Source organism: Labeo rohita, chromosome 7 (genome assembly GCF_022985175.1).
Source record: "Labeo rohita strain BAU-BD-2019 chromosome 7, IGBB_LRoh.1.0, whole genome shotgun sequence".
In the NCBI taxonomy this organism is placed as follows: Eukaryota; Metazoa; Chordata; class Actinopteri; order Cypriniformes; family Cyprinidae; genus Labeo; species Labeo rohita.
In genome coordinates this window covers 19,134,389-19,143,097 of record NC_066875.1, presented here as the reverse complement: position 1 = coordinate 19,143,097, position 8,709 = coordinate 19,134,389, and positions in this window count along the sequence as shown.

The following is an 8,709-nucleotide window of genomic DNA, read 5'->3' as shown; positions in this document are numbered from 1 at the left end:
TGAAGTCGTCCTGACTCACTTTTTTAATAGCTTGTTTTACTGCATGTTGCTTAATCTGAAATAGGTGGATGAGTCGATAGCTTTTGGAATGCATTTGGAGCGGCAAAACAAGTGCATACGTACACTGGCAGTGACCTGGCTGCCCTAAGGGAAGGGTGAAGGCTGGGGAACACTAATCTTGATGATTTGCTGACTAACCTTGACGAAATGCCATAGGTCAGCTTAGAAACACACAGGCTATATATCACCTGTGCAGCATGAAAAGGTGAGCCTCATTTTCAGTGCCCTTAAGGTTTACATGTAGGTGTCTTATTTTCGTTCCAAGGTCTGTTCATGAAGATATTGCAATTCACAAATGAATCACAAATCAGTAAGTTCTTATCAACTGGAGCATACAGTGCATCCGGAATGGGAATAGTCTCTTGTAAGTGTGAAGAACATGGTTAAAAGTGTTTAAAAGTGGGATTTACCAACACCTTTATCAATACAGCATGAGAATTAAAAAGTAGTTCATGCAAAAATAAAAATTCTGAGATCATTCAGTCACTCTAATGCCAATTCAAACCTGTGTGACTTCCTTTCTTTTGTGGAACATAGATATGTCCTATGAATGTTTCAGTTGTTTTGTCTGTATAATTAAACTCAATGGGGTCCAAAACAATATTATATATAGACAAAAGAGGGAGTAAATAAATAAAAAGTCTTATTTTGTACAAAGCCCCACATATAACAGGGGAAAAAAAGATATTGTGAGCATGAAATAAGAATTCCCACAAAAGAAGATATTTTCCTTATGTCACCTGCAGAGCTTCATAGGTTTGCAACGACATGAGGGTTAGTAAATGTTCATTTTGGGTTCATTTAACAAATAGTCTGCTTGTATTTGGTCATCAGGTGATTAAAGGGTCATCAAAAACTATTAAAAATCTCCTATGAACAGTTTGAGTGTTCAGGTGTCATACAGGAGCAGCAGCACTTTCTGTGGTTACCCCGTTTATCCACACACCTCGCTCCACCCCAAACCCCAGGAAATTCTACACGCCCGAACCTGTTCCTCACAGTCTTCTTCATACCTTATGAATATTTGCAAAAGCTAAACGCCAGATATTAATTTGCCTGACTTTGTGCCTTGGGGATGTTTATGTAAGACTTGGAGGGTTTGCGATGTGATTTAAGGACAGGCCTGTTTTCTCCAAAGCCGTGGAGCTATTAACAATATGGGGGAAAGAACAGGAATGATACCTGAAGGCTGAACTTCAAAGGCTGCGATGTTCTTCGGTTTACTCTCTGGCAGCTGAAACGATCCTTCAATCTATCAGCGATCCGCTTTGTCGTTTATCTGTTGTGCTACTCTTGTTCGTGTATGTGTTGAATCGTGGGAACCTAAGGATGTTTTTGTGTACATAAGTGAGATGATTTATATTCTTTGTGGTTGCTGTGTATAAAAACTGTGTACAAAATCAGGTTAATGGTGGAGTGGATGATGGTGCTTGTGTCTGAGATCATCGCAAGCTTCTGTTCAAAAGATGTCTGGAGGAACAGATTCACACTGACACAGTGTGCCTGTTGTTCGGTCTATTGTGTGAAGCGAAGGCTGCAACTATCGACGTCCCACTGAGCAAAATATCTGCTCTCGAATGTGAAGGCTAAGCCAGAAATCAGTCACAAGCAAACAAACGACCGCTAAATAGCTGTGAAATGTTTTACAAGTACACACAATTGTAAATATAGCTATTCCAAAAATATAGCAAAACAGACATTTACCTTTCATCAGTTCTCATCACCATCTGTTGATGGGTTGTGACGTCTTTCACAGCTTATGTACCGTGCAAATCTTGCAAATATGACTCCATGATCCAACCAGTTTAACATATGATTAAAGTATATACACTGGCATTCAAAAGTTTGGGGTCAGCAAGTTTTTTTTTTTGTTTTTTTTTAAATGAAACATTCATTTAGCAAGACTGAATTACATGCATCAAAAATGACAGTAAAGACATTTATAATTTTACAAAAAAAAAAACCAAAAACAAACAAACCTTACCTATATATTAAGCACTTACAAGCACTGAATCAGTAAATTAAAACGATTTCTTGAAAGGGGTCATTGAATGCCCTTTTTCCACAAGTTGATATGATTCTTTAGGGTCTTAATGAAAAGTCTATAATATACTTTGGTTAAAAATTCTCAGTGGTTGTGTAAAACAACACCCTTTTTACCTGGCCAAAATTAGCTCTGCAAATATCATCCTGTTCTGGTCGAGGCTGCTTTAAATGTTAATGAGCTCTGCTCGCCCCGCCCTCTCTTCTCTCTGTGGAGTGACGAGCCTGTTTACTCTAGCCGCATTTAGCCGCTAAACTTGCTAACTAGCACGTTATTCAAAAAGCTGATTGCAGAGATTCATTAAAAAAAAACCTTATACTCACTTCTGCTGTAGGTGAAGCTGGATCACGAATGATTTGCATGAACATAGACGCATTCATGTAGATCGGGAGGCACATTCCCTTCACAAACAAATGTAATCTACTGCATCTTCAGCGGCTCAGATGTCGGGAGTAAATGACGACCACTATGTTCATTATTACATCCAGCAACACAACACCTCAATCGCTCAATCAGAGATATTCTTGTCTAACTTACATCCCTGTTCCAGCATCGAAACAATGGAGGTTGAACTGTGACAGCTGATCTGAGGTAAGGTGCTCATGTCAATCAACTATCGTGGGAGCGGCCTCTGTCGGTGTGATGCCACAACTACAGGCATCTGAGAATGGCTCGATTTGAAAAAGGGAATATTATTTTTTACAGATTAATTAAAAATCACTGCATGGATTTTTATTATTATAGGGTAAATTTGTACATTCACTGCCAACACACATTAATTTTCAAACAACATGAAAAAGTGAACTTTGCATCCGATGACCCCTTTAAAGATCGTGTAAAACTGGAGTAATTGCTGCAGAAAATTCAACCTTTCTACAAAAAAGTAGGGCTGTCAAATGATTAATCGCAATTAATTGCATACAAAATAAAAGTTTGAGTTTGTTTAATAAATGTGTGTGTACTGTGTGTAATTATTATGTATATATAAATACACACAAATTAATGTATATATCCCTCTGATGCATTGTGGACACTACAGTGGACAGCTATTTGGAGGCCATTTTGAACCATTTAAGATGTAGCATCATACACCAAACACCAACTGGTGAACCCCCAAAGTGCTGTCTACAATTCCAGTTAATGTTATCTTTGTATCTTTATTTTGTTTTGAGATATTACATAATATGTATATTACTTATACAAAATGGCGGCAGGAAAAGGAGATGCACCATGTGCCTCAGGAATAAGTGTTAAATTCTTTTATTCTCAGAAAACCAGACAGGTTCAAAAAATATTTTTCAGCTAAATAGGATCCCTGGTGAAAAAAACAGCATATGCTGGTTAGGTATGTTTTGATGCTGGTTTAAAGCTGGTCCTTTGCTAGTTTATGCTGTTCCTTGACCAGCAACATGACCAGCATAAACCAGCAAAGGACCATCATAAACCAGCATCAAAACATACCTACCAGCATATGCTGTTTTTTTCACCAGGGTTGTCTGAAATACTTTCATCCACTTTTTAAGAATATTTTTCTTCTCCATTTCTTCTCCATCATGCACTAACATATAATTCTGCCTATGGGCCCATATATAGATTTAGGCTTATTTTTTTATATATTTTATTAAAATTATGATATAATTTACACATGAATGGTTTTTTGAACAGCAATATTAAATAGCCTATTTGTGCTCACTTGTGTATAAATAGCCCACCACCCCAATAATAAAAATGCATATTACTAATCAAAAATTAAGTTTTGACATATTTACATTAGGAAATTTTTATAAATACCTTCATGGAACATGATCTTTACTTAATTTTCTAATGATTTTTGGCATAAAATTAAAAACAATAATTTTGACCCATACAGTGTATTTTTGGCTATTGCTACAAATATACCCCAGCGACTTAAGACTGATTTTGTGGTCCAGGGTCACATATTAATCAAACTCGAATTTTTATTTTGTATGCGATTAATCATTTGACAGCCCTGAAAAATAGATTTTAATATGTAATAATATTTCATTATTTTATTTTATTTTATTTTATTTTATTTATTTATAATAAAAATTATAAAGTAAATATCTGGGGTTTTGCCATTATGTTGTTTACAGGAAACTAGGTGGTCAACATGAAAGTCATTGCACTGGATTCTTAAATTCCGGAAACCAATGGAAAGTCATACCAATTACCCTTTTTGTTCATTTTTTTTAGACATACAGTAATATTTTCCTTCTTTTGTCTTACAGGGCTTTTGAGATTTCATCTGTTGATTCTGCAGTGAATGAAACTGCTTATTGACAGCATATGTCATCAAAGGCATTACACAAATACATACCTATTGTATTTGATTGAATTGTCCATGTGAACCTTTCTTGTGAATGAATATTGTTACTCCAAATGCCATACTGTGACAAAGACAGTCTTTGTATTGTATTGCACATACTCAGATCTCTTCATCAACGCACTGGGATGAGTGCATTTACCTTCGTCATGGTCTTGCGTAACCCTATTACGCAAAAAGGCCAAATGTGTTCAAAAGCATGCGGGATATTCAATGTGACATCCTGTCTACTCAAACAGGTGGAGATCTCAGCAGCACGAGGCAAGCTGCCATGATGCTGCGTGCATGAGAAAATGTGCATAGAGTAGACAGAGATAGAAAAGGGCAAGGTTTGAACTTTCACACACAAATATACATGTACACACTTGTATACACATGTATACAACAGACTTGGTAACAAACAGACACTCATAAAAGCATGCACACACTCTCACTAATAATGATCTGTGGGATTTCGGTTCTGGGTTCAATATTAGGTCACGAAAAGGCCAAATGTAAATGCCCTTCAAGATGCAGTCACTCAGTAGTTGAAGGTACATGCAAAATGAATGCATTATCAATCATTCCTGTAGCTCAAATGGTAGAGCAATGCCAGTGTCATGGGTTCAATCCCAAACGGAATGTGAGAAACAGGTATGTATGCCATGGAAGCAAATTTACATGTATGCGTGATATACGGAAACAGATATATATAAGAAACAGATACTCCGGCCATGAATTAAGAATTTCTTCCCACAACATATTAATTCTTAGCAGTGCTTTCTTAATTTGTTCCATTTTTTGCGGAACACGTTGTATTCCCTTTGTTGTATTCTTTCCCTCATTCTGGTTAAAGCTACATTAAAAATAAAGGTGCTTTAAAAGGTTCTTCACAGCAATGCCACAGAAGAACTATTTTTGGTTCCACAAAGAACCATTCAGCCGAACGTTCTTTAAAGAATCATCTTTCTTACCTTTTTATAATCTGAAGAACCTTCTTTTGCCACAAAGAACCTTTTGTGAGACAGAAAGGTTCTTCAGATGTTAAAGGTTCATTATGAAACAATTTGGACAAAAAAAGGTGCTTCTATGGCACCTTTATTTTTAAAAGTGTACACTATAGCTTTTTTAAAAATTCCAAGCATGCATCCTCTGAAGGCTGCATTCCAAGAAGGGTCCTCCAAATGCTGCTTTAAAATGTGTTGTTTGTTTCTTAGAACATGTAGGATACAACAAATGGATCATACCCAAAATTCATTGAAGAGAGAGAGATAGAATGCTGTATTAAACTTAAAAGTAAGTATTGGGTGTCAATTTACTCCAATATCTAACGATACAAATGTTAAAAAATAAACACCTTGGTTTTACAGTGCCTCCATTTTCAAGATGTGATTTATAGAGAGTTTCTGTTTTTACTATGTACATAAATGGACCAAAGTGAACATATTTACACAGGTTGTGAAGTCTGGTTTGTTTTGGTTGTGCTACATGGATGAATATGGTTCAAGCAAGCAGAGTACAGGAGACTGAACTGGAAAAATAATGGTTTCTTTCTCATTTGTTAATCGTTTCGCGCTTCTCCCACACCAAGCACTGTAGTAGCCAAAGCTAATATTCTCTGTGTATATGATGTGACATATGCTCAGTTTCCCGCAAAATATGTCCTAACCTGAAAGACTTTCTTTTTTCAAAAGATATTTTGAAGAGTGTTGGTAACCAAGCAGTTTAGTTCCTATCGACTTCTACTGTGTTGTTTGGCTACCAGCATTCTTTAAAATATCTTCATGTTCCACGAAAAAAATGAAAGTCATACAGGTTCGGAAAGATATTATGGCGAGTGGCAGAATCTCTTTGATGACATGATTTAATTTAAACAAGGGAACAAATTCTTAAATCGTAGCTTTGACATTTTTTTCCAGCATGTCATTTAGAGGGCTTCATATAAATGCATCTGGTTGTTTAGGCTACATATGTAAACTTTTCCTTCCCAAACAGAACTACATCGTCATACAATATTGTGGGAGCACTGTAATCCACATGTGAGCAATCATGAATAAGACACATGGGCTATATCCAAAAACTGGAAATGCTGCCTACAACAAGGTATGTCAGAACCAGAGACTGCGTTAACCGACAATTCTCTGTCATTGACAGAATTTTTTTTATCAGTGATAGAAAAATCTGATGGCCGTCCGTCATTTTGACAGATTACACTGAGGGTGATCTATTGTAAATTGTAGCTGTAATCCCACCCCTGTCCAGCTGGTGGCAAGTGCACTCCAGTCTGGCCACAGAGCATGGGATACAGAACAAAAACAAAACTGTCACAAATGTTTTCCTATGCGTTTGATTACGCACAGGCGAGTACACAGCTATAATGATCTATTACGCCACATTCAAGAGTGCCAAAATGGTATTTATTGCTTGAATTTCCTAAGGAAATTGGCAGAATTTGAAATCTGAGACTTTCTTTCATATTAAAAGTAACACAAAGCCTAGGCTATTGCTATTTACTGGAGGGAAGACGCACTATGTACTGTCCATTCATCAACTGAAAACAGCATAGACCAAAAGGTCAACTGTGATTTAAGAATCTATATTGGTTCATTAAAAATGAGGATGTATTAAAATCGATAAATCGATTTTTTTTTTTACCCAGCCCTGGTGTATTTTGTTGTTTTTGCTGTCTTTGCTGTCGTCCTGTATGTTCATGATTAAAAACAGAAATGTGAACAAAATTAAAAGCAATTAAATGTGTTATTCTAATTAAAAATATGAAAATTAAAATGACAGGTAATAATAGATTATGACAGAATTTTTACGACCCTGTCATGTTGAAGTCTAGCACAACCTCAGGTCAGAACATAACACAGTCTAAATATCTACTAAAATAATATCCCACAATCCTGTGCTTGAGGTTTGGCATTTGGGTTTCTTTCTTTCTTTCTTTTCAGTTTAGGATTAATCATTGTAGTCACTAAATATGGTATGAATATCGCTGAAGTTGTCTTTAATTTGTTCTAGATCATTAAACAACATTATGTGGTTTATTTTGGGACATATGGAGCATTATTTTTTCCTACTTGGCATTAGTGAACTATATTTGTAAACACTGTCTCAGCAGTGTGAGTGTAGTACATCAGGGGTGCGTTTCCCAAAAGCATCGTTAGCTAACTATGGTGGTTAGGTCCTTTGAACTCTATTGGTAATGACAGAACTTGCCACCATAGTTGGTTTTGGGAAACGCACCCCAGATCTGCTTATATCCACTGAATCTATGCAAGAAGCAACTATTTTGCAGTGTAAATGGGATGTGCATATCTAATTGTTTAGAAACTGATTGATCAGGAAGCCTTAAGCAAGCTAAGTATAAATAGGCCACCTGATAAATCCAATATCCAATCATTTTGGCAGCTCTGAATAGATGTAGAGCCAGCTGGATCATTTCCTTCTGTATGCAAAACACCAAAACTAAACAGATAGTGGGCGCATTAATCATCTTTTCTGTGACAGGCATGGAGTTTTAAACTTTGAAATAGAAGCGCCGTTTATGGATGTTTAAAAGAAAGCACATTACTCAACAAAATGTATGTGTATACCAAATGGTTACCATCTGCATTACATCTAGTTAGTTTATACAGCTAGTCATGTTTTGTGTTTCTTAAGAGTTTCACCACATCCTTAACTTTTCTCTTCATTGTGATTTATATTTAACTTGTTTACATACAAGTCACACACACACACTCTATTAATAAGTTTATTAAATTCTAATAATTTTCCACAATATCAACGTTTTACTTTATTTTTGATCAAACATCAAATGCAGCCTTGTCAACCATAAGAAAAAAAAAAACCTTACCATCCCCAAACTTTTGAACGCATGTCTGCATTTTTCATAAACTTATCATAGCCATCCGAACAGCAACACAGCAAATATTCAAACATTGTGTGTGTGTGTTGAATGTGATTTACAGCAGCTGGTGTAAACACAGTAACCATTACAATAATCTATAGGTTTGGATTTAGCTCAAATACCGCATGTATTATGTCAAACATATTTTCATCTAAGGAAGAATTGCCTTTATCTTTACAAATTCGCTTCTAGATCTCAAAAAATGACTTTGACCATTTTCTTTTTCCTTGGTATCTCTCAGAAAACAACTCGTGTGCTGTCCATGGTCCTGAAAAATGCCTCGTTGAGGTCGTATAATAGAAGTTTCTTATAACATTGTTAAGTAAAGATTTGATTAAGATACGTACGATGAATGAACTAAGCTTAGTG